The following is a 27,060-nucleotide window of genomic DNA, read 5'->3' on the forward strand; positions in this document are numbered from 1 at the left end:
GCTGCGGTCCCGGCCAGACTTGTGAAGAAAGCCAGAAGACCATAGTCAAGTCTTGCTCATTTGTGTTAATTGGTTTCAAGACTATCGCTCTTAATTATTGACATACAAGCCAGGGAAGAGCGCGAACGCAGTTCCCCACTATCAGAAATTATGCAGTCGAGATTCCCACATTTGGAGAATTCGCAATGGTCAATGCAGCCGCCAGTGCAATGGCTGCACCTCGCCCTGGGTGAACCACATTCTTGATCATGGTGTCACCCCTGCCAGGTAAGTATGCCTTCCTCAGCCTGGGCACGGGGTCTTGCTTTTTTCCACTCACCCTCTTGGATGACTGTGCTATTCGTACACTGGCGAATGCCTGGCCCAGCATGATGGGCCAGTTTCTCTCAGTGGATTAGAACGGCGTGTGTACTTCGCACAGGGCATTAGAGGAGGTCACAGGCACAACTGCGGAGCATGCAATAGCTGAATGAGCTCAAGTGTCAAGCCTCTGGAACGGGTTCGACTCACCGGATTGGTGGACAGCAGAGTAGATGTGTGTCGGCTACGTCGCCTGCTTCCCAATTTGACGACATGGTTGCTTCCGCCACACCTACTTGTGCGCACGTGAGTATTGCCACAGCCCGTTTTCTCTGTCTAGATTAGCATTTTCGTTGACCAGCGGAGGTGGTGCACCGCTCCTGGAAATACTGCAATACCAGGATGATGCGCAGAATGGGCAAAGTAAGCTCTGAATCCCATCTCCCTGTTCAAAAAAGCAATTTAATATGAAGTCTCCAGATAGGAGACATATCAGATATTAAACTGATAAGAACAGATACTACACTTGATCTTAGCCAAAAGGCCGAGAAGCGATGAAGAGGATAACTGACGGACTCAAGTACAGGCTTCTCGGTCTACCCACTCTCATAGTCGGTTATGTTACACCAAGCAGCGTTGCTCTTATGGACACTGAGACGGAGGAAACCTTGTCTGCTGACTTAACCATTCATTATTCACAAGCCTTCACATAAGCAGCTGCAGTCCAACAAATTTTGCAGTCTTCCTGCAGGATGAAAGGCCAAGCGCCTGCTGCGGTCCCGGCCAGACTTGTGAAGAAAGCCAGAAGACCATAGTCAAGTCTTGCTCATTTGTGTTAATTGGTTTCAAGACTATCGCTCTTAATTATTGACATACAAGCCAGGGAAGAGCACGAACGCAGTTCCCCACTATCAGAAATTATGCAGTCGAGATTCCCACATTTGGAGAATTCGCAATGGTCAATGCAGCCGCCAGTGCAATGGCTGCACCTCGCCCTGGGTGAACCACATTCTTGATCATGGTGTCACCCCTGCCAGGTAAGTATGCCTTCCTCAGCCTGGACACGGGGTCTTGCTTTTTTCCACTCACCCTCTTGAATGACTGTGCCATTCGTACACTGGCGAATGCCTGGCCCAGCATGATGGGCCAGTTTCTCTCAGTGGATTAGAACGGCGTGTGTACTTCGCACAGGGCGTTAGAGGAGGTCACAGGCACAACTGCGGAGCATGCAATAGCTGAATGAGCTCAAGTGTCAAGCCTCTGGAACGGGTTCGACTCACCGGGTTGGTGGACAGCAGAGTAGATGTGTGTCGGCAACGTCGCCTGCTTCCCAATTTGACGACATGGTTGCTTCCGCCACACCTACTTGTGCGCACGTGAGTATTGCCACAGCCCGTTTTCTCTGTCTAGATTAGCATTTTCGTTGACCAGCGGAGGTGGTGCACCGCTCCTGGAAATACTGCAATACCAGGATGATGCGCAGAATGGGCAAAGTAAGCTCTGAATCCCATCTCCCTGTTCAAAAAAGCAATTTAATATGAAGTCTCCAGATAGGAGACATATCAGATATTAAACTGATAAGAACAGATACTACACTTGATCTTAGCCAAAAGGCCAAGAAGCGATGAAGAGGATAACTGACGGACTCAAGTACAGGCTTCTCGGTCTACCAACTCTCACAGTCGGTCATGTTACACCAAGCAGCGCTGCTCTTATGGACACTGAGACGGAGGAAACCTTGTCTGCTGACTTAACCATTCATTATTCACAAGCCTTCACATAAGCAGCTGCAGTCCAACAACTTTTGCAGTCTTCCTGCAGGATGAAAGACCAAGCGCCTGCTGCGGTCCCGGCCAGACTTGTGAAGAAAGCCAGAAGACCATAGTCAAGTCTTGCTCATTTGTGTTAATTGGTTTCAAGACTATCGCTCTTAATTATTGACATACAAGCCAGGGAAGAGCGCGAACGCAGTTCCCCACTATCAGAAATTATGCAGTCGAGATTCCCACATTTGGAGAATTCGCAATGGTCAATGCAGCCGCCAGTGCAATAGCTGCACCTCGCCCTGGGTGAACCACATTCTTGATCATGGTGTCACCCCTGCCAGGTAAGTATGCCTTCCTCAGCCTGGGCACGGGGTCTTGCTTTTTTCCACTCACCCTCTTGGATGACTGTGCTATTCGTACACTGGCGAATGCCTGGCCCAGCATGATGGGCCAGTTTCTCTCAGTGGATTAGAACGGCGTGTGTACTTCGCACAGGGCATTAGAGGAGGTCACAGGCACAACTGCGGAGCATGCAATAGCTGAATGAGCTCAAGTGTCAAGCCTCTGGAACGGGTTCGACTCACCGGATTGGTGGACAGCAGAGTAGATGTGTGTCGGCTACGTCGCCTGCTTCCCAATTTGACGACATGGTTGCTTCCGCCACACCTACTTGTGCGCACGTGAGTATTGCCACAGCCCGTTTTCTCTGTCTAGATTAGCATTTTCGTTGACCAGCGGAGGTGGTGCACCGCTCCTGGATATACTGCAATACCAGGATGATGCGCGGAATGGGCAAAGCAAGCTCTGAATCCCATCTCCCTGTTCAAAAAAGCAATTTAATATGAAGTCTCCAGATAGGAGACATATCAGATATTAAACTGATAAGAACAGATACTACACTTGATCTTAGCCAAAAGGCCGAGAAGCGATGAAGAGGATAACTGACGGACTCAAGTACAGGCTTCTCAGTCTACCCACTCTCACAGTCGGTCATGTTACACCAAGCAGCGTTGCTCTTATGGACACTGAGACGGAGGAAACCTTGTCTGCTGACTTAACCATTCATTATTCACAAGCCTTCACATAAGCAGCTGCAGTCCAACAACTTTTGCAGTCTTCCTGCAGGATGAAAGGCCAAGCGCCTGCTGCGGTCCCGGCCAGACTTGTGAAGAAAGCCAGAAGACCATAGTCAAGTCTTGCTCATTTGTGTTAATTGGTTTCAAGACTATCGCTCTTAATTATTGACATACAAGCCAGGGAAGAGCACGAACGCAGTTCCCCACTATCAGAAATTATGCAGTCGAGATTCCCACATTTGGAGAATTCGCAATGGTCAATGCAGCCGCCAGTGCAATGGCTGCACCTCGCCCTGGGTGAACCACATTCTTGATCATGGTGTCACCCCTGCCAGGTAAGTATGCCTTCCTCAGCCTGGACACGGGGTCTTGCTTTTTTCCACTCACCCTCTTGAATGACTGTGCCATTCGTACACTGGCGAATGCCTGGCCCAGCATGATGGGCCAGTTTCTCTCAGTGGATTAGAACGGCGTGTGTACTTCGCACAGGGCGTTAGAGGAGGTCACAGGCACAACTGCGGAGCATGCAATAGCTGAATGAGCTCAAGTGTCAAGCCTCTGGAACGGGTTCGACTCACCGGGTTGGTGGACAGCAGAGTAGATGTGTGTCGGCAACGTCGCCTGCTTCCCAATTTGACGACATGGTTGCTTCCGCCACACCTACTTGTGCGCACGTGAGTATTGCCACAGCCCGTTTTCTCTGTCTAGATTAGCATTTTCATTGACCAGCGGAGGTGGTGCACCGCTCCTGGAAATACTGCAATACCAGGATGATGCGCAGAATGGGCAAAGTAAGCTCTGAATCCCATCTCCCTGTTCAAAAAAGCAATTTAATATGAAGTCTCCAGATAGGAGACATATCAGATATTAAACTGATAAGAACAGATACTACACTTGATCTTAGCCAAAAGGCTGAGAAGCGATGAAGAGGATAACTGACGGACTCAAGTACAGGCTTCTCGGTCTACCCACTCTCACAGTCAGTCATGTTACACCAAGCAGCGCTGCTCTTATGGACACTGAGACGGAGGAAACCTTGTCTGCTGACTTAACCATTCATTATTCACAAGCCTTCACATAAGCAGCTGCAGTCCAACAACTTTTGCAGTCTTCCTGCAGGATGAAAGACCAAGCACCTGCTGCGGTCCCGGCCAGACTTGTGAAGAAAGCCAGAAGACCATAGTCAAGTCTTGCTCATTTGTGTTAATTGGTTTCAAGACTATCACTCTTAATTATTGACATACAAGCCAGGGAAGAGCGCGAACGCAGTTCCCCACTATCAGAAATTATGCAGTCGAGATTCCCACATTTGGAGAATTCGCAATGGTCAATGCAGCCGCCAGTGCAATGGCTGCACCTCGCCCTGGGTGAACCACATTCTTGATCATGGTGTCACCCCTGCCAGGTAAGTATGCCTTCCTCAGCCTGGGCACGGGGTCTTGCTTTTTTCCACTCACCCTCTTGGATGACTGTGCTATTCGTACACTGGCGAATGCCTGGCCCAGCATGATGGGCCAGTTTCTCTCAGTGGATTAGAACGGCGTGTGTACTTCGCACAGGGCATTAGAGGAGGTCACAGGCACAACTGCGGAGCATGCAATAGCTGAATGAGCTCAAGTGTCAAGCCTCTGGAACGGGTTCGACTCACCGGATTGGTGGACAGCAGAGTAGATGTGTGTCGGCTACGTCGCCTGCTTCCCAATTTGACGACATGGTTGCTTCCGCCACACCTACTTGTGCGCACGTGAGTATTGCCACAGCCCGTTTTCTCTGTCTAGATTAGCATTTTCGTTGACCAGCGGAGGTGGTGCACCGCTCCTGGAAATACTGCAATACCAGGATGATGCGCAGAATGGGCAAAGTAAGCTCTGAATCCCATCTCCCTGTTCAAAAAAGCAATTTAATATGAAGTCTCCAGATAGGAGACATATCAGATATTAAACTGATAAGAACAGATACTACACTTGATCTTAGCCAAAAGGCCAAGAAGCGATGAAGAGGATAACTGACGGACTCAAGTACAGGCTTCTCGGTCTACCAACTCTCACAGTCGGTCATGTTACACCAAGCAGCGCTGCTCTTATGGACACTGAGACGGAGGAAACCTTGTCTGCTGACTTAACCATTCATTATTCACAAGCCTTCACATAAGCAGCTGCAGTCCAACAACTTTTGCAGTCTTCCTGCAGGATGAAAGACCAAGCGCCTGCTGCGGTCCCGGCCAGACTTGTGAAGAAAGCCAGAAGACCATAGTCAAGTCTTGCTCATTTGTGTTAATTGGTTTCAAGACTATCGCTCTTAATTATTGACATACAAGCCAGGGAAGAGCGCGAACGCAGTTCCCCACTATCAGAAATTATGCAGTCGAGATTCCCACATTTGGAGAATTCGCAATGGTCAATGCAGCCGCCAGTGCAATGGCTGCACCTCGCCCTGGGTGAACCACATTCTTGATCATGGTGTCACCCCTGCCAGGTAAGTATGCCTTCCTCAGCCTGGGCACGGGGTCTTGCTTTTTTCCACTCACCCTCTTGGATGACTGTGCTATTCGTACACTGGCGAATGCCTGGCCCAGCATGATGGGCCAGTTTCTCTCAGTGGATTAGAACGGCGTGTGTACTTCGCACAGGGCATTAGAGGAGGTCACAGGCACAACTGCGGAGCATGCAATAGCTGAATGAGCTCAAGTGTCAAGCCTCTGGAACGGGTTCGACTCACCGGATTGGTGGACAGCAGAGTAGATGTGTGTCGGCTACGTCGCCTGCTTCCCAATTTGACGACATGGTTGCTTCCGCCACACCTACTTGTGCGCACGTGAGTATTGCCACAGCCCGTTTTCTCTGTCTAGATTAGCATTTTCGTTGACCAGCGGAGGTGGTGCACCGCTCCTGGATATACTGCAATACCAGGATGATGCGCGGAATGGGCAAAGCAAGCTCTGAATCCCATCTCCCTGTTCAAAAAAGCAATTTAATATGAAGTCTCCTGATAGGAGACATATCAGATATTAAACTGATAAGAACAGATACTACACTTGATCTTAGCCAAAAGGCCGAGAAGCGATGAAGAGGATAACTGACGGACTCAAGTACAGGCTTCTCAGTCTACCCACTCTCACAGTCGGTCATGTTACACCAAGCAGCGCTGCTCTTATGGACACTGAGACGGAGGAAACCTTGTCTGCTGACTTAACCATTCATTATTCACAAGCCTTCACATAAGCAGCTGCAGTCCAACAACTTTTGCAGTCTTCCTGCAGGATGAAAGACCAAGCGCCTGCTGCGGTCCCGGCCAGACTTGTGAAGAAAGCCAGAAGACCATAGTCAAGTCTTGCTCATTTGTGTTAATTGGTTTCAAGACTATCGCTCTTAATTTTTGACATACAAGCCAGGGAAGAGCGCGAACGCAGTTCCCCACTATCAGAAATTATGCAGTCGAGATTCCCACATTTGGAGAATTCGCAAGGGTCAATGTTGCCGCCAGTGCAATGGCTGCACCTCGCCCTGGGTGAACCACATTCTTGATCATGGTGTCACCCCTGCCAGGTAAGTATGCCTTCCTCAGCCTGGACACGGGGTCTTGCTTTTTTCCACTCACCCTCTTGAATGACTGTGCCATTCGTACACTGGCAAATGCCTGGCCCAGCATGATGGGCCAGTTTCTCTCAGTGGATTAGAACGGCGTGTGTACTTCGCACAGGGCGTTAGAGGAGGTCACAGGCACAACTGCGGAGCATGCAATAGCTGAATGAGCTCAAGTGTCAAGCCTCTGGAACGGGTTCGACTCACCGGGTTGGTGGACAGCAGAGTAGATGTGTGTCGGCTACGTCGCCTGCTTCCCAATTTGACGACATGGTTGCTTCCGCCACACCTACTTGTGCGCACGTGAGTATTGCCACAGCCCGTTTTCTCTGTCTAGATTAGCATTTTCGTTGACCAGCGGAGGTGGTGCACCGCTCCTGGAAATACTGCAATAACAAGATGATGCGCGGAATGGGCAAAGCAAGCTCTGAATCCCATCTCCCTGTTCAAAAAAGCAATTTAATATGAAGTCTCCAGATAGGAGACATATCAGATATTAAACTGATAAGAACAGATACTACACTTGATCTTAGCCAAAAGGCTGAGAAGCGATGAAGAGGATAACTGACGGACTCAAGTACAGGCTTCTCGGTCTACCCACTCTCACAGTCAGTCATGTTACACCAAGCAGCGCTGCTCTTATGGACACTGAGACGGAGGAAACCTTGTCTGCTGACTTAACCATTCATTATTCACAAGCCTTCACATAAGCAGCTGCAGTCCAACAACTTTTGCAGTCTTCCTGCAGGATGAAAGACCAAGCACCTGCTGCGGTCCCGGCCAGACTTGTGAAGAAAGCCAGAAGACCATAGTCAAGTCTTGCTCATTTGTGTTAATTGGTTTCAAGACTATCGCTCTTAATTATTGACATACAAGCCAGGGAAGAGCACGAACGCAGTTCCCCACTATCAGAAATTATGCAGTCGAGATTCCCACATTTGGAGAATTCGCAATGGTCAATGCAGCCGCCAGTGCAATGGCTGCACCTCGCCCTGGGTGAACCACATTCTTGATCATGGTGTCACCCCTGCCAGGTAAGTATGCCTTCCTCAGCCTGGACACGGGGTCTTGCTTTTTTCCACTCACCCTCTTGAATGACTGTGCCATTCGTACACTGGCGAATGCCTGGCCCAGCATGATGAGCCAGTTTCTCTCAGTGGATTAGAACGGCGTGTGTACTTCGCACAGGGCGTTAGAGGAGGTCACAGGCACAACTGCGGAGCATGCAATAGCTGAATGAGCTCAAGTGTCAAGCCTCTGGAACGGGTTCGACTCACCGGGTTGGTGGACAGCAGAGTAGATGTGTGTCGGCAACGTCGCCTGCTTCCCAATTTGACGACATGGTTGCTTCCGCCACACCTACTTGTGCGCACGTGAGTATTGCCACAGCCCGTTTTCTCTGTCTAGATTAGCATTTTCGTTGACCAGCGGAGGTGGTGCACCGCTCCTGGAAATACTGCAATAACAAGATGATGCGCGGAATGGGCAAATCAAGCTCTGAATCCCATCTCCCTGTTCAAAAAAGCAATTTAATATGAAGTCTCCAGATAGGAGACATATCAGATATTAAACTGATAAGAACAGATACTACACTTGATCTTAGCCAAAAGGCTGAGAAGCGATGAAGAGGATAACTGACGGACTCAAGTACAGGCTTCTCGGTCTACCCACTCTCACAGTCAGTCATGTTACACCAAGCAGCGCTGCTCTTATGGACACTGAGACGGAGGAAACCTTGTCTGCTGACTTAACCATTCATTATTCACAAGCCTTCACATAAGCAGCTGCAGTCCAACAACTTTTGCAGTCTTCCTGCAGGATGAAAGACCAAGCACCTGCTGCGGTCCCGGCCAGACTTGTGAAGAAAGCCAGAAGACCATAGTCAAGTCTTGCTCATTTGTGTTAATTGGTTTCAAGACTATCGCTCTTAATTATTGACATACAAGCCAGGGAAGAGCACGAACGCAGTTCCCCACTATCAGAAATTATGCAGTCGAGATTCCCACATTTGGAGAATTCGCAATGGTCAATGCAGCCGCCAGTGCAATGGCTGCACCTCGCCCTGGGTGAACCACATTCTTGATCATGGTGTCACCCCTGCCAGGTAAGTATGCCTTCCTCAGCCTGGACACGGGGTCTTGCTTTTTTCCACTCACCCTCTTGAATGACTGTGCCATTCGTACACTGGCGAATGCCTGGCCCAGCATGATGGGCCAGTTTCTCTCAGTGGATTAGAACGGCGTGTGTACTTCGCACAGGGCGTTAGAGGAGGTCACAGGCACAACTGCGGAGCATGCAATAGCTGAATGAGCTCAAGTGTCAAGCCTCTGGAACGGGTTCGACTCACCGGGTTGGTGGACAGCAGAGTAGATGTGTGTCGGCAACGTCGCCTGCTTCCCAATTTGACGACATGGTTGCTTCCGCCACACCTACTTGTGCGCACGTGAGTATTGCCACAGCCCGTTTTCTCTGTCTAGATTAGCATTTTCATTGACCAGCGGAGGTGGTGCACCGCTCCTGGAAATACTGCAATACCAGGATGATGCGCAGAATGGGCAAAGTAAGCTCTGAATCCCATCTCCCTGTTCAAAAAAGCAATTTAATATGAAGTCTCCAGATAGGAGACATATCAGATATTAAACTGATAAGAACAGATACTACACTTGATCTTAGTCAAAAGGCCGAGAAGCGATGAAGAGGATAACTGACGGACTCAAGTACAGGCTTCTCGGTCTACCAACTCTCACAGTCGGTCATGTTACACCAAGCAGCGCTGCTCTTATGGACACTGAGACGGAGGAAACCTTGTCTGCTGACTTAACCATTCATTATTCACAAGCCTTCACATAAGCAGCTGCAGTCCAACAACTTTTGCAGTCTTCCTGCAGGATGAAAGACCAAGCACCTGCTGCGGTCCCGGCCAGACTTGTGAAGAAAGCCAGAAGACCATAGTCAAGTCTTGCTCATTTGTGTTAATTGGTTTCAAGACTATCGCTCTTAATTATTGACATACAAGCCAGGGAAGAGCGCGAACGCAGTTCCCCACTATCAGAAATTATGCAGTCGAGATTCCCACATTTGGAGAATTCGCAATGGTCAATGCAGCCGCCAGTGCAATGGCTGCACCTCGCCCTGGGTGAACCACATTCTTGATCATGGTGTCACCCCTGCCAGGTAAGTATGCCTTCCTCAGCCTGGGCACGGGGTCTTGCTTTTTTCCACTCACCCTCTTGGATGACTGTGCTATTCGTACACTGGCGAATGCCTGGCCCAGCATGATGGGCCAGTTTCTCTCAGTGGATTAGAACGGCGTGTGTACTTCGCACAGGGCGTTAGAGGAGGTCACAGGCACAACTGCGGAGCATGCAATAGCTGAATGAGCTCAAGTGTCAAGCCTCTGGAACGGGTTCGACTCACCGGGTTGGTGGACAGCAGAGTAGATGTGTGTCGGCAACGTCGCCTGCTTCCCAATTTGACGACATGGTTGCTTCCGCCACACCTACTTGTGCGCACGTGAGTATTGCCACAGCCCGTTTTCTCTGTCTAGATTAGCATTTTCATTGACCAGCGGAGGTGGTGCACCGCTCCTGGATATACTGCAATAACAAGATGATGCGCGGAATGGGCAAAGCAAGCTCTGAATCCCATCTCCCTGTTCAAAAAAGCAATTTAATATGAAGTCTCCAGATAGGAGACATATCAGATATTAAACTGATAAGAACAGATACTACACTTGATCTTAGCCAAAAGGCTGAGAAGCGATGAAGGGGATAACTGACGGACTCAAGTACAGGCTTCTCGGTCTACCCACTCTCACAGTCAGTCATGTTACACCAAGCAGCGCTGCTCTTATGGACACTGAGACGGAGGAAACCTTGTCTGCTGACTTAACCATTCATTATTCACAAGCCTTCACATAAGCAGCTGCAGTCCAACAACTTTTGCAGTCTTCCTGCAGGATGAAAGACCAAGCACCTGCTGCGGTCCCGGCCAGACTTGTGAAGAAAGCCAGAAGACCATAGTCAAGTCTTGCTCATTTGTGTTAATTGGTTTCAAGACTATCACTCTTAATTATTGACATACAAGCCAGGGAAGAGCGCGAACGCAGTTCCCCACTATCAGAAATTATGCAGTCGAGATTCCCACATTTGGAGAATTCGCAATGGTCAATGCAGCCGCCAGTGCAATGGCTGCACCTCGCCCTGGGTGAACCACATTCTTGATCATGGTGTCACCCCTGCCAGGTAAGTATGCCTTCCTCAGCCTGGGCACGGGGTCTTGCTTTTTTCCACTCACCCTCTTGGATGACTGTGCTATTCGTACACTGGCGAATGCCTGGCCCAGCATGATGGGCCAGTTTCTCTCAGTGGATTAGAACGGCGTGTGTACTTCGCACAGGGCATTAGAGGAGGTCACAGGCACAACTGCGGAGCATGCAATAGCTGAATGAGCTCAAGTGTCAAGCCTCTGGAACGGGTTCGACTCACCGGATTGGTGGACAGCAGAGTAGATGTGTGTCGGCTACGTCGCCTGCTTCCCAATTTGACGACATGGTTGCTTCCGCCACACCTACTTGTGCGCACGTGAGTATTGCCACAGCCCGTTTTCTCTGTCTAGATTAGCATTTTCGTTGACCAGCGGAGGTGGTGCACCGCTCCTGGAAATACTGCAATAACAAGATGATGCGCGGAATGGGCAAAGCAAGCTCTGAATCCCATCTCCCTGTTCAAAAAAGCAATTTAATATGAAGTCTCCAGAATAGGAGACATATCAGATATTAAACTGATAAGAACAGATACTACACTTGATCTTAGCCAAAAGGCTGAGAAGCGATGAAGAGGATAACTGACGGACTCAAGTACAGGCTTCTCGGTCTACCCACTCTCACAGTCAGTCATGTTACACCAAGCAGCGCTGCTCTTATGGACACTGAGACGGAGGAAACCTTGTCTGCTGACTTAACCATTCATTATTCACAAGCCTTCACATAAGCAGCTGCAGTCCAACAACTTTTGCAGTCTTCCTGCAGGATGAAAGGCCAAGCGCCTGCTGCGGTCCCGGCCAGACTTGTGAAGAAAGCCAGAAGACCATAGTCAAGTCTTGCTCATTTGTGTTAATTGGTTTCAAGACTATCGCTCTTAATTATTGACATTAAAGCCAGGGAAGAGCACGAACGCAGTTCCCCACTATCAGAAATTATACAGTCGAGATTCCCACATTTGGAGAATTCGCAATGGTCAATGCAGCCGCCAGTGCAATGGCTGCACCTCGCCCTGGGTGAACCACATTCTTGATCATGGTGTCACCCCTGCCAGGTAAGTATGCCTTCCTCAGCCTGGACACGGGGTCTTGCTTTTTTCCACTCACCCTCTTGAATGACTGTGCCATTCGTACACTGGCGAATGCCTGGCCCAGCATGATGGGCCAGTTTCTCTCAGTGGATTAGAACGGCGTGTGTACTTCGCACAGGGCGTTAGAGGAGGTCACAGGCACAACTGCGGAGCATGCAATAGCTGAATGAGCTCAAGTGTCAAGCCTCTGGAACGGGTTCAACTCACCGGGTTGGTGGACAGCAGAGTAGATGTGTGTCGGCAACGTCGCCTGCTTCCCAATTTGACGACATGGTTGCTTCCGCCACACCTACTTGTGCGCACGTGAGTATTGCCACAGCCCGTTTTCTCTGTCTAGATTAGCATTTTCATTGACCAGCGGAGGTGGTGCACCGCTCCTGGAAATACTGCAATACCAGGATGATGCGCAGAATGGGCAAAGTAAGCTCTGAATCCCATCTCCCTGTTCAAAAAAGCAATTTAATATGAAGTCTCCAGATAGGAGACATATCAGATATTAAACTGATAAGAACAGATACTACACTTGATCTTAGCCAAAAGGCCGAGAAGCGATGAAGAGGATAACTGACGGACTCAAGTACAGGCTTCTCGGTCTACCAACTCTCACAGTCGGTCATGTTACACCAAGCAGCGCTGCTCTTATGGACACTGAGACGGAGGAAACCTTGTCTGCTGACTTAACCATTCATTATTCACAAGCCTTCACATAAGCAGCTGCAGTCCAACAACTTTTGCAGTCTTCCTGCAGGATGAAAGACCAAGCGCCTGCTGCGGTCCCGGCCAGACTTGTGAAGAAAGCCAGAAGACCATAGTCAAGTCTTGCTCATTTGTGTTAATTGGTTTCAAGACTATCGCTCTTAATTATTGACATACAAGCCAGGGAAGAGCGCGAACGCAGTTCCCCACTATCAGAAATTATGCAGTCGAGATTCCCACATTTGGAGAATTCGCAATGGTCAATGCAGCCGCCAGTGCAATGGCTGCACCTCGCCCTGGGTGAACCACATTCTTGATCATGGTGTCACCCCTGCCAGGTAAGTATGCCTTCCTCAGCCTGGGCACGGGGTCTTGCTTTTTTCCACTCACCCTCTTGGATGACTGTGCTATTCGTACACTGGCGAATGCCTGGCCCAGCATGATGGGCCAGTTTCTCTCAGTGGATTAGAACGGCGTGTGTACTTCGCACAGGGCATTAGAGGAGGTCACAGGCACAACTGCGGAGCATGCAATAGCTGAATGAGCTCAAGTGTCAAGCCTCTGGAACGGGTTCGACTCACCGGATTGGTGGACAGCAGAGTAGATGTGTGTCGGCTACGTCGCCTGCTTCCCAATTTGACGACATGGTTGCTTCCGCCACACCTACTTGTGCGCACGTGAGTATTGCCACAGCCCGTTTTCTCTGTCTAGATTAGCATTTTCGTTGACCAGCGGAGGTGGTGCACCGCTCCTGGAAATACTGCAATACCAGGATGATGCGCAGAATGGGCAAAGTAAGCTCTGAATCCCATCTCCCTGTTCAAAAAAGCAATTTAATATGAAGTCTCCAGATAGGAGACATATCAGATATTAAACTGATAAGAACAGATACTACACTTGATCTTAGCCAAAAGGCCGAGAAGCGATGAAGAGGATAACTGACGGACTCAAGTACAGGCTTCTCGGTCTACCCACTCTCACAGTCGGTTATGTTACACCAAGCAGCGTTGCTCTTATGGACACTGAGACGGAGGAAACCTTGTCTGCTGACTTAACCATTCATTATTCACAAGCCTTCACATAAGCAGCTGCAGTCCAACAAATTTTGCAGTCTTCCTGCAGGATGAAAGGCCAAGCGCCTGCTGCGGTCCCGGCCAGACTTGTGAAGAAAGCCAGAAGACCATAGTCAAGTCTTGCTCATTTGTGTTAATTGGTTTCAAGACTATCGCTCTTAATTATTGACATACAAGCCAGGGAAGAGCACGAACGCAGTTCCCCACTATCAGAAATTATGCAGTCGAGATTCCCACATTTGGAGAATTCGCAATGGTCAATGCAGCCGCCAGTGCAATGGCTGCACCTCGCCCTGGGTGAACCACATTCTTGATCATGGTGTCACCCCTGCCAGGTAAGTATGCCTTCCTCAGCCTGGACACGGGGTCTTGCTTTTTTCCACTCACCCTCTTGAATGACTGTGCCATTCGTACACTGGCGAATGCCTGGCCCAGCATGATGGGCCAGTTTCTCTCAGTGGATTAGAACGGCGTGTGTACTTCGCACAGGGCGTTAGAGGAGGTCACAGGCACAACTGCGGAGCATGCAATAGCTGAATGAGCTCAAGTGTCAAGCCTCTGGAACGGGTTCGACTCACCGGGTTGGTGGACAGCAGAGTAGATGTGTGTCGGCAACGTCGCCTGCTTCCCAATTTGACGACATGGTTGCTTCCGCCACACCTACTTGTGCGCACGTGAGTATTGCCACAGCCCGTTTTCTCTGTCTAGATTAGCATTTTCGTTGACCAGCGGAGGTGGTGCACCGCTCCTGGAAATACTGCAATACCAGGATGATGCGCAGAATGGGCAAAGTAAGCTCTGAATCCCATCTCCCTGTTCAAAAAAGCAATTTAATATGAAGTCTCCAGATAGGAGACATATCAGATATTAAACTGATAAGAACAGATACTACACTTGATCTTAGCCAAAAGGCCAAGAAGCGATGAAGAGGATAACTGACGGACTCAAGTACAGGCTTCTCGGTCTACCAACTCTCACAGTCGGTCATGTTACACCAAGCAGCGCTGCTCTTATGGACACTGAGACGGAGGAAACCTTGTCTGCTGACTTAACCATTCATTATTCACAAGCCTTCACATAAGCAGCTGCAGTCCAACAACTTTTGCAGTCTTCCTGCAGGATGAAAGACCAAGCGCCTGCTGCGGTCCCGGCCAGACTTGTGAAGAAAGCCAGAAGACCATAGTCAAGTCTTGCTCATTTGTGTTAATTGGTTTCAAGACTATCGCTCTTAATTATTGACATACAAGCCAGGGAAGAGCGCGAACGCAGTTCCCCACTATCAGAAATTATGCAGTCGAGATTCCCACATTTGGAGAATTCGCAATGGTCAATGCAGCCGCCAGTGCAATGGCTGCACCTCGCCCTGGGTGAACCACATTCTTGATCATGGTGTCACCCCTGCCAGGTAAGTATGCCTTCCTCAGCCTGGGCACGGGGTCTTGCTTTTTTCCACTCACCCTCTTGGATGACTGTGCTATTCGTACACTGGCGAATGCCTGGCCCAGCATGATGGGCCAGTTTCTCTCAGTGGATTAGAACGGCGTGTGTACTTCGCACAGGGCATTAGAGGAGGTCACAGGCACAACTGCGGAGCATGCAATAGCTGAATGAGCTCAAGTGTCAAGCCTCTGGAACGGGTTCGACTCACCGGATTGGTGGACAGCAGAGTAGATGTGTGTCGGCTACGTCGCCTGCTTCCCAATTTGACGACATGGTTGCTTCCGCCACACCTACTTGTGCGCACGTGAGTATTGCCACAGCCCGTTTTCTCTGTCTAGATTAGCATTTTCGTTGACCAGCGGAGGTGGTGCACCGCTCCTGGATATACTGCAATACCAGGATGATGCGCGGAATGGGCAAAGCAAGCTCTGAATCCCATCTCCCTGTTCAAAAAAGCAATTTAATATGAAGTCTCCTGATAGGAGACATATCAGATATTAAACTGATAAGAACAGATACTACACTTGATCTTAGCCAAAAGGCCGAGAAGCGATGAAGAGGATAACTGACGGACTCAAGTACAGGCTTCTCAGTCTACCCACTCTCACAGTCGGTCATGTTACACCAAGCAGCGCTGCTCTTATGGACACTGAGACGGAGGAAACCTTGTCTGCTGACTTAACCATTCATTATTCACAAGCCTTCACATAAGCAGCTGCAGTCCAACAACTTTTGCAGTCTTCCTGCAGGATGAAAGACCAAGCGCCTGCTGCGGTCCCGGCCAGACTTGTGAAGAAAGCCAGAAGACCATAGTCAAGTCTTGCTCATTTGTGTTAATTGGTTTCAAGACTATCGCTCTTAATTTTTGACATACAAGCCAGGGAAGAGCGCGAACGCAGTTCCCCACTATCAGAAATTATGCAGTCAAGATTCCCACATTTGGAGAATTCGCAAGGGTCAATGCAGCCGCCAGTGCAATGGCTGCACCTCGCCCTGGGTGAACCACATTCTTGATCATGGTGTCACCCCTGCCAGGTAAGTATGCCTTCCTCAGCCTGGACACGGGGTCTTGCTTTTTTCCACTCACCCTCTTGAATGACTGTGCCATTCGTACACTGGCGAATGCCTGGCCCAGCATGATGGGCCAGTTTCTCTCAGTGGATTAGAACGGCGTGTGTACTTCGCACAGGGCGTTAGAGGAGGTCACAGGCACAACTGCGGAGCATGCAATAGCTGAATGAGCTCAAGTGTCAAGCCTCTGGAACGGGTTCGACTCACCGGGTTGGTGGACAGCAGAGTAGATGTGTGTCGGCTACGTCGCCTGCTTCCCAATTTGACGACATGGTTGCTTCCGCCACACCTACTTGTGCGCACGTGAGTATTGCCACAGCCCGTTTTCTCTGTCTAGATTAGCATTTTCGTTGACCAGCGGAGGTGGTGCACCGCTCCTGGAAATACTGCAATAACAAGATGATGCGCGGAATGGGCAAAGCAAGCTCTGAATCCCATCTCCCTGTTCAAAAAAGCAATTTAATATGAAGTCTCCAGATAGGAGACATATCAGATATTAAACTGATAAGAACAGATACTACACTTGATCTTAGCCAAAAGGCTGAGAAGCGATGAAGAGGATAACTGACGGACTCAAGTACAGGCTTCTCGGTCTACCCACTCTCACAGTCAGTCATGTTACACCAAGCAGCGCTGCTCTTATGGACACTGAGACGGAGGAAACCTTGTCTGCTGACTTAACCATTCATTATTCACAAGCCTTCACATAAGCAGCTGCAGTCCAACAACTTTTGCAGTCTTCCTGCAGGATGAAAGACCAAGCACCTGCTGCGGTCCCGGCCAGACTTGTGAAGAAAGCCAGAAGACCATAGTCAAGTCTTGCTCATTTGTGTTAATTGGTTTCAAGACTATCACTCTTAATTATTGACATACAAGCCAGGGAAGAGCGCGAACGCAGTTCCCCACTATCAGAAATTATGCAGTCGAGATTCCCACATTTGGAGAATTCGCAATGGTCAATGCAGCCGCCAGTGCAATGGCTGCACCTCGCCCTGGGTGAACCACATTCTTGATCATGGTGTCACCCCTGCCAGGTAAGTATGCCTTCCTCAGCCTGGGCACGGGGTCTTGCTTTTTTCCACTCACCCTCTTGGATGACTGTGCTATTCGTACACTGGCGAATGCCTGGCCCAGCATGATGGGCCAGTTTCTCTCAGTGGATTAGAACGGCGTGTGTACTTCGCACAGGGCATTAGAGGAGGTCACAGGCACAACTGCGGAGCATGCAATAGCTGAATGAGCTCAAGTGTCAAGCCTCTGGAACGGGTTCGACTCACCGGATTGGTGGACAGCAGAGTAGATGTGTGTCGGCTACGTCGCCTGCTTCCCAATTTGACGACATGGTTGCTTCCGCCACACCTACTTGTGCGCACGTGAGTATTGCCACAGCCCGTTTTCTCTGTCTAGATTAGCATTTTCGTTGACCAGCGGAGGTGGTGCACCGCTCCTGGATATACTGCAATACCAGGATGATGCGCGGAATGGGCAAAGCAAGCTCTGAATCCCATCTCCCTGTTCAAAAAAGCAATTTAATATGAAGTCTCCTGATAGGAGACATATCAGATATTAAACTGATAAGAACAGATACTACACTTGATCTTAGCCAAAAGGCCGAGAAGCGATGAAGAGGATAACTGACGGACTCAAGTACAGGCTTCTCGGTCTACCCACTCTCACAGTCGGTCATGTTACACCACGCAGCGCTGCTCTTATGGACACTGAGACGGAGGAAACCTTGTCTGCTGACTTAACCATTCATTATTCACAAGCCTTCACATAAGCAGCTGCAGTCCAACAACTTTTGCAGTCTTCCTGCAGGATGAAAGGCCAAGCGCCTGCTGCGGTCCCGGCCAGACTTGTGAAGAAAGCCAGAAGACCATAGTCAAGTCTTGCTCATTTGTGTTAATTGGTTTCAAGACTATCGCTCTTAATTATTGACATACAAGCCAGGGAAGAGCACAAACGCAGTTCCCCACTATCAGAAATTATGCAGTCGAGATTCCCACATTTGGAGAATTCGCAATGGTCAATGCAGCCGCCAGTGCAATGGCTGCACCTCGCCCTGGGTGAACCACATTCTTGATCATGGTGTCACCCCTGCCAGGTAAGTATGCCTTCCTCAGCCTGGGCACGGGGTCTTGCTTTTTTCCACTCACCCTCTTGAATGACTGTGCCATTCGTACACTGGCGAATGCCTGGCCCAGCATGATGGGCCAGTTTCTCTCAGTGGATTAGAACGGCGTGTGTACTTCGCACAGGGCGTTAGAGGAGGTCACAGGCACAACTGCGGAGCATGCAATAGCTGAATGAGCTCAAGTGTCAAGCCTCTGGAACGGGTTCGACTCACCGGGTTGGTGGACAGCAGAGTAGATGTGTGTCGGCAACGTCGCCTGCTTCCCAATTTGACGACATGGTTGCTTCCGCCACACCTACTTGTGCGCACGTGAGTATTGCCACAGCCCGTTTTCTCTGTCTAGATTAGCATTTTCGTTGACCAGCGGAGGTGGTGCACCGCTCCTGGAAATACTGCAATACCAGGATGATGCGCAGAATGGGCAAAGTAAGCTCTGAATCCCATCTCCCTGTTCAAAAAAGCAATTTAATATGAAGTCTCCAGATAGGAGACATATCAGATATTAAACTGATAAGAACAGATACTACACTTGATCTTAGCCAAAAGGCCGAGAAGCGATGAAGAGGATAACTGACGGACTCAAGTACAGGCTTCTCGGTCTACCAACTCTCACAGTCGGTCATGTTACACCAAGCAGCGCTGCTCTTATGGACACTGAGACGGAGGAAACCTTGTCTGCTGACTTAACCATTCATTATTCACAAGCCTTCACATAAGCAGCTGCAGTCCAACAACTTTTGCAGTCTTCCTGCAGGATGAAAGACCAAGCGCCTGCTGCGGTCCCGGCCAGACTTGTGAAGAAAGCCAGAAGACCATAGTCAAGTCTTGCTCATTTGTGTTAATTGGTTTCAAGACTATCGCTCTTAATTTTTGACATACAAGCCAGGGAAGAGCGCGAACGCAGTTCCCCACTATCAGAAATTATGCAGTCGAGATTCCCACATTTGGAGAATTCGCAAGGGTCAATGCAGCCGCCAGTGCAATGGCTGCACCTCGCCCTGGGTGAACCACATTCTTGATCATGGTGTCACCCCTGCCAGGTAAGTATGCCTTCCTCAGCCTGGACACGGGGTCTTGCTTTTTTCCACTCACCCTCTTGAATGACTGTGCCATTCGTACACTGGCGAATGCCTGGCCCAGCATGATGGGCCAGTTTCTCTCAGTGGATTAGAACGGCGTGTGTACTTCGCACAGGGCGTTAGAGGAGGTCATAGGCACAACTGCGGAGCATGCAATAGCTGAATGAGCTCAAGTGTCAAGCCTCTGGAACGGGTTCGACTCACCGGGTTGGTGGACAGCAGAGTAGATGTGTGTCGGCTACGTCGCCTGCTTCCCAATTTGACGACATGGTTGCTTCCGCCACACCTACTTGTGCGCACGTGAGTATTGCCACAGCCCGTTTTCTCTGTCTAGATTAGCATTTTCGTTGACCAGCGGAGGTGGTGCACCGCTCCTGGAAATACTGCAATACCAAGATGATGCGCAGAATGGGCAAAGTAAGCTCTGAATCCCATCTCCCTGTTCAAAAAAGCAATTTAATATGAAGTCTCCAGATAGGAGACATATCAGATATTAAACTGATAAGAACAGATACTACACTTGATCTTAGCCAAAAGGCCGAGAAGCGATGAAGAGGATAACTGACGGACTCAAGTACAGGCTTCTCGGTCTACCAACTCTCACAGTCGGTCATGTTACACCAAGCAGCGCTGCTCTTATGGACACTGAGACGGAGGAAACCTTGTCTGCTGACTTAACCATTCATTATTCACAAGCCTTCACATAAGCAGCTGCAGTCCAACAACTTTTGCAGTCTTCCTGCAGGATGAAAGACCAAGCGCCTGCTGCGGTCCCGGCCAGACTTGTGAAGAAAGCCAGAAGACCATAGTCAAGTCTTGCTCATTTGTGTTAATTGGTTTCAAGACTATCGCTCTTAATTATTGACATACAAGCCAGGGAAGAGCGCGAACGCAGTTCCCCACTATCAGAAATTATGCAGTCGAGATTCCCACATTTGGAGAATTCGCAATGGTCAATGCAGCCGCCAGTGCAATGGCTGCACCTCGCCCTGGGTGAACCACATTCTTGATCATGGTGTCACCCCTGCCAGGTAAGTATGCCTTCCTCAGCCTGGGCACGGGGTCTTGCTTTTTTCCACTCACCCTCTTGGATGACTGTGCTATTCGTACACTGGCGAATGCCTGGCCCAGCATGATGGGCCAGTTTCTCTCAGTGGATTAGAACGGCGTGTGTACTTCGCACAGGGCATTAGAGGAGGTCACAGGCACAACTGCGGAGCATGCAATAGCTGAATGAGCTCAAGTGTCAAGCCTCTGGAACGGGTTCGACTCACCGGATTGGTGGACAGCAGAGTAGATGTGTGTCGGCTACGTCGCCTGCTTCCCAATTTGACGACATGGTTGCTTCCGCCACACCTACTTGTGCGCACGTGAGTATTGCCACAGCCCGTTTTCTCTGTCTAGATTAGCATTTTCGTTGACCAGCGGAGGTGGTGCACCGCTCCTGGAAATACTGCAATACCAGGATGATGCGCGGAATGGGCAAAGCAAGCTCTGAATCCCATCTCCCTGTTCAAAAAAGCAATTTAATATGAAGTCTCCAGATAGGAGACATATCAGATATTAAACTGATAAGAACAGATACTACACTTGATCTTAGCCAAAAGGCCGAGAAGCGATGAAGAGGATAACTGACGGACTCAAGTACAGGCTTCTCGGTCTACCAACTCTCACAGTCGGTCATGTTACACCAAGCAGCGCTGCTCTTATGGACACTGAGACGGAGGAAACCTTGTCTGCTGACTTAACCATTCATTATTCACAAGCCTTCACATAAGCAGCTGCAGTCCAACAACTTTTGCAGTCTTCCTGCAGGATGAAAGACCAAGCGCCTGCTGCGGTCCCGGCCAGACTTGTGAAGAAAGCCAGAAGACCATAGTCAAGTCTTGCTCATTTGTGTTAATTGGTTTCAAGACTATCGCTCTTAATTATTGACATACAAGCCAGGGAAGAGCGCGAACGCAGTTCCCCACTATCAGAAATTATGCAGTCGAGATTCCCACATTTGGAGAATTCGCAATGGTCAATGCAGCCGCCAGTGCAATGGCTGCACCTCGCCCTGGGTGAACCACATTCTTGATCATGGTGTCACCCCTGCCAGGTAAGTATGCCTTCCTCAGCCTGGGCACGGGGTCTTGCTTTTTTCCACTCACCCTCTTGGATGACTGTGCTATTCGTACACTGGCGAATGCCTGGCCCAGCATGATGGGCCAGTTTCTCTCAGTGGATTAGAACGGCGTGTGTACTTCGCACAGGGCATTAGAGGAGGTCACAGGCACAACTGCGGAGCATGCAATAGCTGAATGAGCTCAAGTGTCAAGCCTCTGGAACGGGTTCGACTCACCGGATTGGTGGACAGCAGAGTAGATGTGTGTCGGCTACGTCGCCTGCTTCCCAATTTGACGACATGGTTGCTTCCGCCACACCTACTTGTGCGCACGTGAGTATTGCCACAGCCCGTTTTCTCTGTCTAGATTAGCATTTTTGTTGACCAGCGGAGGTGGTGCACCGCTCCTGGATATACTGCAATACCAGGATGATGCGCAGAATGGGCAAAGCAAGCTCTGAATCCCATCTCCCTGTTCAAAAAAGCAATTTAATATGAAGTCTCCTGATAGGAGACATATCAGATATTAAACTGATAAGAACAGATACTACACTTGATCTTAGCCAAAAGGCCGAGAAGCGATGAAGAGGATAACTGACGGACTCAAGTACAGGCTTCTTAGTCTACCCACTCTCACAGTCGGTCATGTTACACCAAGCAGCGCTGCTCTTATGGACACTGAGACGGAGGAAACCTTGTCTGCTGACTTAACCATTCATTATTCACAAGCCTTCACATAAGCAGCTGCAGTCCAACAACTTTTGCAGTCTTCCTGCAGGATGAAAGACCAAGCGCCTGCTGCGGTCCCGGCCAGACTTGTGAAGAAAGCCAGAAGACCATAGTCAAGTCTTGCTAATTTGTGTTAATTGGTTTCAAGACTATCGCTCTTAATTTTTTACATACAAGCCAGGGAAGAGCGCGAACGCAGTTCCCCACTATCAGAAATTATGCAGTCGAGATTCCCACATTTGGAGAATTCGCAAGGGTCAATGCAGCCGCCAGTGCAATGGCTGCACCTCGCCCTGGGTGAACCACATTCTTGATCATGGTGTCACCCCTGCCAGGTAAGTATGCCTTCCTCAGCCTGGACACGGGGTCTTGCTTTTTTCCACTCACCCTCTTGAATGACTGTGCCAGTCGTACACTGGCGAATGCCTGGCCCAGCATGATGGGCCAGTTTCTCTCAGTGGATTAGAACGGCGTGTGTACTTCGCACAGGGCGTTAGAGGAGGTCACAGGCACAACTGCGGAGCATGCAATAGCTGAATGAGCTCAAGTGTCAAGCGTCTGGAACGGGTTCGACTCACCGGGTTGGTGGACAGCAGAGTAGATGTGTGTCGGCTACGTCGCCTGCTTCCCAATTTGACGACATGGTTGCTTCCGCCACACCTACTTGTGCGCACGTGAGTATTGCCACAGCCCGTTTTCTCTGTCTAGATTAGCATTTTCGTTGACCAGCGGAGGTGGTGCACCGCTCCTGGAAATACTGCAATAACAAGATGATGCGCGGAATGGGTTAAGCAAGCTCTGAATCCCATCTCCCTGTTCAAAAAAGCAATTTAATATGAAGTCTCCAGATAGGAGACATATCAGATATTAAACTGATAAGAACAGATACTACACTTGATCTTAGCCAAAAGGCTGAGAAGCGATGAAGAGGATAACTGACGGACTCAAGTACAGGCTTCTCGGTCTACCCACTCTCACAGTCAGTCATGTTACACCAAGCAGCGCTGCTCTTATGGACACTGAGACGGAGGAAACCTTGTCTGCTGACTTAACCATTCATTATTCACAAGCCTTCACATAAGCAGCTGCAGTCCAACAACTTTTGCAGTCTTCCTGCAGGATGAAAGACCAAGCGCCTGCTGCGGTCCCGGCCAGACTTGTGAAGAAAGCCAGAAGACCATAGTCAAGTCTTGCTCATTTGTGTTAATTGGTTTCAAGACTATCGCTCTTAATTATTGACATACAAGCCAGGGAAGAGCGCGAACGCAGTTCCCCACTATCAGAAATTATGCAGTCGAGATTCCCACATTTGGAGAATTCGCAATGGTCAATGCAGCCGCCAGTGCAATGGCTGCACCTCGCCCTGGGTGAACCACATTCTTGATCATGGTGTCACCCCTGCCAGGTAAGTATGCCTTCCTCAGCCTGGGCACGGGGTCTTGCTTTTTTCCACTCACCCTCTTGGATGACTGTGCTATTCGTACACTGGCGAATGCCTGGCCCAGCATGATGGGCCAGTTTCTCTCAGTGGATTAGAACGGCGTGTGTACTTCGCACAGGGCATTAGAGGAGGTCACAGGCACAACTGCGGAGCATGCAATAGCTGAATGAGCTCAAGTGTCAAGCCTCTGGAACGGGTTCGACTCACCGGATTGGTGGACAGCAGAGTAGATGTGTGTCGGCTACGTCGCCTGCTTCCCAATTTGACGACATGGTTGCTTCCGCCACACCTACTTGTGCGCACGTGAGTATTGCCACAGCCCGTTTTCTCTGTCTAGATTAGCATTTTTGTTGACCAGCGGAGGTGGTGCACCGCTCCTGGATATACTGCAATACCAGGATGATGCGCAGAATGGGCAAAGCAAGCTCTGAATCCCATCTCCCTGTTCAAAAAAGCAATTTAATATGAAGTCTCCTGATAGGAGACATATCAGATATTAAACTGATAAGAACAGATACTACACTTGATCTTAGCCAAAAGGCCGAGAAGCGATGAAGAGGATAACTGACGGACTCAAGTACAGGCTTCTCAGTCTACCCACTCTCACAGTCGGTCATGTTACACCAAGCAGCGCTGCTCTTATGGACACTGAGACGGAGGAAACCTTGTCTGCTGACTTAACCATTCATTATTCACAAGCCTTCACATAAGCAGCTGCAGTCCAACAACTTTTGCAGTCTTCCTGCAGGATGAAAGACCAAGCGCCTGCTGCGGTCCCGGCCAGACTTGTGAAGAAAGCCAGAAGACCATAGTCAAGTCTTGCTAATTTGTGTTAATTGGTTTCAAGACTATCGCTCTTAATTTTTTACATACAAGCCAGGGAAGAGCGCGAACGCAGTTCCCCACTATCAGAAATTATGCAGTCGAGATTCCCACATTTGGAGAATTCGCAAGGGTCAATGCAGCCGCCAGTGCAATGGCTGCACCTCGCCCTGGGTGAACCACATTCTTGATCATGGTGTCACCCCTGCCAGGTAAGTATGCCTTCCTCAGCCTGGACACGGGGTCTTGCTTTTTTCCACTCACCCTCTTGAATGACTGTGCCAGTCGTACACTGGCGAATGCCTGGCCCAGCATGATGGGCCAGTTTCTCTCAGTGGATTAGAACGGCGTGTGTACTTCGCACAGGGCGTTAGAGGAGGTCACAGGCACAACTGCGGAGCATGCAATAGCTGAATGAGCTCAAGTGTCAAGCGTCTGGAACGGGTTCGACTCACCGGGTTGGTGGACAGCAGAGTAGATGTGTGTCGGCTACGTCGCCTGCTTCCCAATTTGACGACATGGTTGCTTCCGCCACACCTACTTGTGCGCACGTGAGTATTGCCACAGCCCGTTTTCTCTGTCTAGATTAGCATTTTCGTTGACCAGCGGAGGTGGTGCACCGCTCCTGGAAATACTGCAATAACAAGATGATGCGCGGAATGGGTTAAGCAAGCTCTGAATCCCATCTCCCTGTTCAAAAAAGCAATTTAATATGAAGTCTCCAGATAGGAGACATATCAGATATTAAACTGATAAGAACAGATACTACACTTGATCTTAGCCAAAAGGCTGAGAAGCGATGAAGAGGATAACTGACGGACTCAAGTACAGGCTTCTCGGTCTACCCACTCTCACAGTCAGTCATGTTACACCAAGCAGCGCTGCTCTTATGGACACTGAGACGGAGGAAACCTTGTCTGCTGACTTAACCATTCATTATTCACAAGCCTTCACATAAGCAGCTGCAGTCCAACAACTTTTGCAGTCTTCCTGCAGGATGAAAGACCAAGCACCTGCTGCGGTCCCGGCCAGACTTGTGAAGAAAGCCAGAAGACCATAGTCAAGTCTTGCTCATTTGTGTTAATTGGTTTCAAGACTATCACTCTTAATTATTGACATACAAGCCAGGGAAGAGCGCGAACGCAGTTCCCCACTATCAGAAATTATGCAGTCGAGATTCCCACATTTGGAGAATTCGCAATGGTCAATGCAGCCGCCAGTGCAATGGCTGCACCTCGCCCTGGGTGAACCACATTCTTGATCATGGTGTCACCCCTGCCAGGTAAGTATGCCTTCCTCAGCCTGGGCACGGGGTCTTGCTTTTTTCCACTCACCCTCTTGGATGACTGTGCTATTCGTACACTGGCGAATGCCTGGCCCAGCATGATGGGCCAGTTTCTCTCAGTGGATTAGAACGGCGTGTGTACTTCGCACAGGGCATTAGAGGAGGTCACAGGCACAACTGCGGAGCATGCAATAGCTGAATGAGCTCAAGTGTCAAGCCTCTGGAACGGGTTCGACTCACCGGATTGGTGGACAGCAGAGTAGATGTGTGTCGGCTACGTCACCTGCTTCCCAATTTGACGACATGGTTGCTTCCGCCACACCTACTTGTGCGCACGTGAGTATTGCCACAGCCCGTTTTCTCTGTCTAGATTAGCATTTTCGTTGACCAGCGGAGGTGGTGCACCGCTCCTGGATATACTGCAATACCAGGATGATGCGCGGAATGGGCAAAGCAAGCTCTGAATCCCATCTCCCTGTTCAAAAAAGCAATTTAATATGAAGTCTCCTGATAGGAGACATATCAGATATTAAACTGATAAGAACAGATACTACACTTGATCTTAGCCAAAAGGCCGAGAAGCGATGAAGAGGATAACTGACGGACTCAAGTACAGGCTTCTCAGTCTACCCACTCTCACAGTCGGTCATGTTACACCAAGCAGCGCTGCTCTTATGGACACTGAGACGGAGGAAACCTGGTCTGCTGACTTAACCATTCATTATTCACAAGCCTTCACATAAGCAGCTGCAGTCCAACAACTTTTGCAGTCTTCCTGCAGGATGAAAGACCAAGCGCCTGCTGCGGTCCCGGCCAGACTTGTGAAGAAAGCCAGAAGACCATAGTCAAGTCTTGCTCATTTGTGTTAATTGGTTTCAAGACTATCGCTCTTAATTTTTGACATACAAGCCAGGGAAGAGCGCGAACGCAGTTCCCCACTATCAGAAATTATGCAGTCGAGATTCCCACATTTGGAGAATTCGCAAGGGTCAATGCAGCCGCCAGTGCAATGGCTGCACCTCGCCCTGGGTGAACCACATTCTTGATCATGGTGTCACCCCTGCCAGGTAAGTATGCCTACCTCAGCCTGGACACGGGGTCTTGCTTTT

At 49.6% G+C, this 27,060-nt stretch overlaps 51 non-coding genes across 51 annotated transcripts; all 51 read right to left on the reverse strand.

Moving 5' to 3' along the window:
• Nucleotides 1-110: 110 nt before the first annotated feature.
• Nucleotides 111-275, reverse strand: LOC147154405 (U1 spliceosomal RNA). Its single transcript, XR_015093377.1, has one exon. It is a non-coding gene; the product is annotated as a U1 spliceosomal RNA (small nuclear RNA).
• A 389-nt stretch (nt 276-664) lies between these two features.
• On the reverse strand, nt 665-856 carry LOC147154406 (U2 spliceosomal RNA). Its single transcript, XR_015093271.1, has one exon. It is a non-coding gene; the product is annotated as a U2 spliceosomal RNA (small nuclear RNA).
• Nucleotides 857-1,180: 324 nt separating this feature from the next.
• LOC147154407 (U1 spliceosomal RNA) lies at nt 1,181-1,345 on the reverse strand. Its single transcript, XR_015093172.1, has one exon. It is a non-coding gene; the product is annotated as a U1 spliceosomal RNA (small nuclear RNA).
• A 389-nt stretch (nt 1,346-1,734) lies between these two features.
• On the reverse strand, nt 1,735-1,926 carry LOC147154408 (U2 spliceosomal RNA). Its single transcript, XR_015093300.1, has one exon. It is a non-coding gene; the product is annotated as a U2 spliceosomal RNA (small nuclear RNA).
• A 324-nt stretch (nt 1,927-2,250) lies between these two features.
• On the reverse strand, nt 2,251-2,415 carry LOC147154409 (U1 spliceosomal RNA). Its single transcript, XR_015093191.1, has one exon. It is a non-coding gene; the product is annotated as a U1 spliceosomal RNA (small nuclear RNA).
• A 389-nt stretch (nt 2,416-2,804) lies between these two features.
• LOC147154410 (U2 spliceosomal RNA) lies at nt 2,805-2,996 on the reverse strand. The gene has a single exon (XR_015093235.1). It is a non-coding gene; the product is annotated as a U2 spliceosomal RNA (small nuclear RNA).
• Nucleotides 2,997-3,320: 324 nt separating this feature from the next.
• LOC147154411 (U1 spliceosomal RNA) lies at nt 3,321-3,485 on the reverse strand. The gene has a single exon (XR_015093173.1). It is a non-coding gene; the product is annotated as a U1 spliceosomal RNA (small nuclear RNA).
• A 389-nt stretch (nt 3,486-3,874) lies between these two features.
• LOC147154412 (U2 spliceosomal RNA) lies at nt 3,875-4,066 on the reverse strand. The gene has a single exon (XR_015093309.1). It is a non-coding gene; the product is annotated as a U2 spliceosomal RNA (small nuclear RNA).
• Nucleotides 4,067-4,390: 324 nt separating this feature from the next.
• Nucleotides 4,391-4,555, reverse strand: LOC147154413 (U1 spliceosomal RNA). The gene has a single exon (XR_015093378.1). It is a non-coding gene; the product is annotated as a U1 spliceosomal RNA (small nuclear RNA).
• Nucleotides 4,556-4,944: 389 nt separating this feature from the next.
• On the reverse strand, nt 4,945-5,136 carry LOC147154414 (U2 spliceosomal RNA). The gene has a single exon (XR_015093301.1). It is a non-coding gene; the product is annotated as a U2 spliceosomal RNA (small nuclear RNA).
• Nucleotides 5,137-5,460: 324 nt separating this feature from the next.
• Nucleotides 5,461-5,625, reverse strand: LOC147154415 (U1 spliceosomal RNA). The gene has a single exon (XR_015093120.1). It is a non-coding gene; the product is annotated as a U1 spliceosomal RNA (small nuclear RNA).
• A 389-nt stretch (nt 5,626-6,014) lies between these two features.
• On the reverse strand, nt 6,015-6,206 carry LOC147154416 (U2 spliceosomal RNA). Its single transcript, XR_015093215.1, has one exon. It is a non-coding gene; the product is annotated as a U2 spliceosomal RNA (small nuclear RNA).
• A 324-nt stretch (nt 6,207-6,530) lies between these two features.
• Nucleotides 6,531-6,695, reverse strand: LOC147154417 (U1 spliceosomal RNA). The gene has a single exon (XR_015093159.1). It is a non-coding gene; the product is annotated as a U1 spliceosomal RNA (small nuclear RNA).
• Nucleotides 6,696-7,084: 389 nt separating this feature from the next.
• LOC147154418 (U2 spliceosomal RNA) lies at nt 7,085-7,276 on the reverse strand. Its single transcript, XR_015093293.1, has one exon. It is a non-coding gene; the product is annotated as a U2 spliceosomal RNA (small nuclear RNA).
• A 324-nt stretch (nt 7,277-7,600) lies between these two features.
• Nucleotides 7,601-7,765, reverse strand: LOC147154419 (U1 spliceosomal RNA). The gene has a single exon (XR_015093174.1). It is a non-coding gene; the product is annotated as a U1 spliceosomal RNA (small nuclear RNA).
• Nucleotides 7,766-8,154: 389 nt separating this feature from the next.
• Nucleotides 8,155-8,346, reverse strand: LOC147154420 (U2 spliceosomal RNA). Its single transcript, XR_015093334.1, has one exon. It is a non-coding gene; the product is annotated as a U2 spliceosomal RNA (small nuclear RNA).
• A 324-nt stretch (nt 8,347-8,670) lies between these two features.
• On the reverse strand, nt 8,671-8,835 carry LOC147154421 (U1 spliceosomal RNA). The gene has a single exon (XR_015093175.1). It is a non-coding gene; the product is annotated as a U1 spliceosomal RNA (small nuclear RNA).
• Nucleotides 8,836-9,224: 389 nt separating this feature from the next.
• LOC147154422 (U2 spliceosomal RNA) lies at nt 9,225-9,416 on the reverse strand. Its single transcript, XR_015093332.1, has one exon. It is a non-coding gene; the product is annotated as a U2 spliceosomal RNA (small nuclear RNA).
• A 324-nt stretch (nt 9,417-9,740) lies between these two features.
• LOC147154423 (U1 spliceosomal RNA) lies at nt 9,741-9,905 on the reverse strand. Its single transcript, XR_015093121.1, has one exon. It is a non-coding gene; the product is annotated as a U1 spliceosomal RNA (small nuclear RNA).
• A 389-nt stretch (nt 9,906-10,294) lies between these two features.
• Nucleotides 10,295-10,486, reverse strand: LOC147154424 (U2 spliceosomal RNA). Its single transcript, XR_015093305.1, has one exon. It is a non-coding gene; the product is annotated as a U2 spliceosomal RNA (small nuclear RNA).
• A 324-nt stretch (nt 10,487-10,810) lies between these two features.
• LOC147154425 (U1 spliceosomal RNA) lies at nt 10,811-10,975 on the reverse strand. Its single transcript, XR_015093122.1, has one exon. It is a non-coding gene; the product is annotated as a U1 spliceosomal RNA (small nuclear RNA).
• A 389-nt stretch (nt 10,976-11,364) lies between these two features.
• Nucleotides 11,365-11,557, reverse strand: LOC147154426 (U2 spliceosomal RNA). Its single transcript, XR_015093324.1, has one exon. It is a non-coding gene; the product is annotated as a U2 spliceosomal RNA (small nuclear RNA).
• Nucleotides 11,558-11,881: 324 nt separating this feature from the next.
• Nucleotides 11,882-12,046, reverse strand: LOC147154427 (U1 spliceosomal RNA). The gene has a single exon (XR_015093200.1). It is a non-coding gene; the product is annotated as a U1 spliceosomal RNA (small nuclear RNA).
• Nucleotides 12,047-12,435: 389 nt separating this feature from the next.
• LOC147154428 (U2 spliceosomal RNA) lies at nt 12,436-12,627 on the reverse strand. The gene has a single exon (XR_015093272.1). It is a non-coding gene; the product is annotated as a U2 spliceosomal RNA (small nuclear RNA).
• Nucleotides 12,628-12,951: 324 nt separating this feature from the next.
• LOC147154429 (U1 spliceosomal RNA) lies at nt 12,952-13,116 on the reverse strand. Its single transcript, XR_015093123.1, has one exon. It is a non-coding gene; the product is annotated as a U1 spliceosomal RNA (small nuclear RNA).
• Nucleotides 13,117-13,505: 389 nt separating this feature from the next.
• Nucleotides 13,506-13,697, reverse strand: LOC147154430 (U2 spliceosomal RNA). Its single transcript, XR_015093273.1, has one exon. It is a non-coding gene; the product is annotated as a U2 spliceosomal RNA (small nuclear RNA).
• A 324-nt stretch (nt 13,698-14,021) lies between these two features.
• LOC147154431 (U1 spliceosomal RNA) lies at nt 14,022-14,186 on the reverse strand. The gene has a single exon (XR_015093176.1). It is a non-coding gene; the product is annotated as a U1 spliceosomal RNA (small nuclear RNA).
• A 389-nt stretch (nt 14,187-14,575) lies between these two features.
• On the reverse strand, nt 14,576-14,767 carry LOC147154432 (U2 spliceosomal RNA). Its single transcript, XR_015093302.1, has one exon. It is a non-coding gene; the product is annotated as a U2 spliceosomal RNA (small nuclear RNA).
• Nucleotides 14,768-15,091: 324 nt separating this feature from the next.
• On the reverse strand, nt 15,092-15,256 carry LOC147154433 (U1 spliceosomal RNA). Its single transcript, XR_015093124.1, has one exon. It is a non-coding gene; the product is annotated as a U1 spliceosomal RNA (small nuclear RNA).
• Nucleotides 15,257-15,645: 389 nt separating this feature from the next.
• On the reverse strand, nt 15,646-15,837 carry LOC147154434 (U2 spliceosomal RNA). The gene has a single exon (XR_015093216.1). It is a non-coding gene; the product is annotated as a U2 spliceosomal RNA (small nuclear RNA).
• Nucleotides 15,838-16,161: 324 nt separating this feature from the next.
• Nucleotides 16,162-16,326, reverse strand: LOC147154435 (U1 spliceosomal RNA). The gene has a single exon (XR_015093353.1). It is a non-coding gene; the product is annotated as a U1 spliceosomal RNA (small nuclear RNA).
• A 389-nt stretch (nt 16,327-16,715) lies between these two features.
• On the reverse strand, nt 16,716-16,907 carry LOC147154436 (U2 spliceosomal RNA). Its single transcript, XR_015093294.1, has one exon. It is a non-coding gene; the product is annotated as a U2 spliceosomal RNA (small nuclear RNA).
• A 324-nt stretch (nt 16,908-17,231) lies between these two features.
• Nucleotides 17,232-17,396, reverse strand: LOC147154437 (U1 spliceosomal RNA). Its single transcript, XR_015093126.1, has one exon. It is a non-coding gene; the product is annotated as a U1 spliceosomal RNA (small nuclear RNA).
• A 389-nt stretch (nt 17,397-17,785) lies between these two features.
• Nucleotides 17,786-17,977, reverse strand: LOC147154438 (U2 spliceosomal RNA). The gene has a single exon (XR_015093217.1). It is a non-coding gene; the product is annotated as a U2 spliceosomal RNA (small nuclear RNA).
• Nucleotides 17,978-18,301: 324 nt separating this feature from the next.
• Nucleotides 18,302-18,466, reverse strand: LOC147154439 (U1 spliceosomal RNA). The gene has a single exon (XR_015093194.1). It is a non-coding gene; the product is annotated as a U1 spliceosomal RNA (small nuclear RNA).
• Nucleotides 18,467-18,855: 389 nt separating this feature from the next.
• Nucleotides 18,856-19,047, reverse strand: LOC147154440 (U2 spliceosomal RNA). Its single transcript, XR_015093276.1, has one exon. It is a non-coding gene; the product is annotated as a U2 spliceosomal RNA (small nuclear RNA).
• Nucleotides 19,048-19,371: 324 nt separating this feature from the next.
• Nucleotides 19,372-19,536, reverse strand: LOC147154441 (U1 spliceosomal RNA). Its single transcript, XR_015093147.1, has one exon. It is a non-coding gene; the product is annotated as a U1 spliceosomal RNA (small nuclear RNA).
• A 389-nt stretch (nt 19,537-19,925) lies between these two features.
• LOC147154442 (U2 spliceosomal RNA) lies at nt 19,926-20,117 on the reverse strand. The gene has a single exon (XR_015093313.1). It is a non-coding gene; the product is annotated as a U2 spliceosomal RNA (small nuclear RNA).
• Nucleotides 20,118-20,441: 324 nt separating this feature from the next.
• LOC147154443 (U1 spliceosomal RNA) lies at nt 20,442-20,606 on the reverse strand. Its single transcript, XR_015093127.1, has one exon. It is a non-coding gene; the product is annotated as a U1 spliceosomal RNA (small nuclear RNA).
• A 389-nt stretch (nt 20,607-20,995) lies between these two features.
• Nucleotides 20,996-21,187, reverse strand: LOC147154444 (U2 spliceosomal RNA). Its single transcript, XR_015093223.1, has one exon. It is a non-coding gene; the product is annotated as a U2 spliceosomal RNA (small nuclear RNA).
• A 324-nt stretch (nt 21,188-21,511) lies between these two features.
• On the reverse strand, nt 21,512-21,676 carry LOC147154445 (U1 spliceosomal RNA). The gene has a single exon (XR_015093128.1). It is a non-coding gene; the product is annotated as a U1 spliceosomal RNA (small nuclear RNA).
• A 389-nt stretch (nt 21,677-22,065) lies between these two features.
• Nucleotides 22,066-22,257, reverse strand: LOC147154446 (U2 spliceosomal RNA). Its single transcript, XR_015093243.1, has one exon. It is a non-coding gene; the product is annotated as a U2 spliceosomal RNA (small nuclear RNA).
• A 324-nt stretch (nt 22,258-22,581) lies between these two features.
• On the reverse strand, nt 22,582-22,746 carry LOC147154447 (U1 spliceosomal RNA). The gene has a single exon (XR_015093158.1). It is a non-coding gene; the product is annotated as a U1 spliceosomal RNA (small nuclear RNA).
• Nucleotides 22,747-23,135: 389 nt separating this feature from the next.
• Nucleotides 23,136-23,327, reverse strand: LOC147154448 (U2 spliceosomal RNA). Its single transcript, XR_015093317.1, has one exon. It is a non-coding gene; the product is annotated as a U2 spliceosomal RNA (small nuclear RNA).
• A 324-nt stretch (nt 23,328-23,651) lies between these two features.
• LOC147154449 (U1 spliceosomal RNA) lies at nt 23,652-23,816 on the reverse strand. Its single transcript, XR_015093129.1, has one exon. It is a non-coding gene; the product is annotated as a U1 spliceosomal RNA (small nuclear RNA).
• A 389-nt stretch (nt 23,817-24,205) lies between these two features.
• Nucleotides 24,206-24,397, reverse strand: LOC147154450 (U2 spliceosomal RNA). The gene has a single exon (XR_015093244.1). It is a non-coding gene; the product is annotated as a U2 spliceosomal RNA (small nuclear RNA).
• A 324-nt stretch (nt 24,398-24,721) lies between these two features.
• LOC147154451 (U1 spliceosomal RNA) lies at nt 24,722-24,886 on the reverse strand. The gene has a single exon (XR_015093169.1). It is a non-coding gene; the product is annotated as a U1 spliceosomal RNA (small nuclear RNA).
• Nucleotides 24,887-25,275: 389 nt separating this feature from the next.
• Nucleotides 25,276-25,467, reverse strand: LOC147154452 (U2 spliceosomal RNA). Its single transcript, XR_015093319.1, has one exon. It is a non-coding gene; the product is annotated as a U2 spliceosomal RNA (small nuclear RNA).
• Nucleotides 25,468-25,791: 324 nt separating this feature from the next.
• On the reverse strand, nt 25,792-25,956 carry LOC147154453 (U1 spliceosomal RNA). The gene has a single exon (XR_015093130.1). It is a non-coding gene; the product is annotated as a U1 spliceosomal RNA (small nuclear RNA).
• Nucleotides 25,957-26,345: 389 nt separating this feature from the next.
• Nucleotides 26,346-26,537, reverse strand: LOC147154454 (U2 spliceosomal RNA). The gene has a single exon (XR_015093218.1). It is a non-coding gene; the product is annotated as a U2 spliceosomal RNA (small nuclear RNA).
• Nucleotides 26,538-26,861: 324 nt separating this feature from the next.
• LOC147154455 (U1 spliceosomal RNA) lies at nt 26,862-27,026 on the reverse strand. Its single transcript, XR_015093180.1, has one exon. It is a non-coding gene; the product is annotated as a U1 spliceosomal RNA (small nuclear RNA).
• Between the last annotated feature and the right edge of the window lie 34 nt (nt 27,027-27,060).

The sequence above is a fragment of the Leptonotus elevatus genome, unplaced genomic scaffold, assembly GCF_054856555.1.
Source record: "Leptonotus elevatus isolate MCC_2025b unplaced genomic scaffold, RoL_Lele_1.0 HiC_scaffold_65, whole genome shotgun sequence".
Taxonomy (NCBI): domain Eukaryota; kingdom Metazoa; phylum Chordata; class Actinopteri; order Syngnathiformes; family Syngnathidae; genus Leptonotus; species Leptonotus elevatus.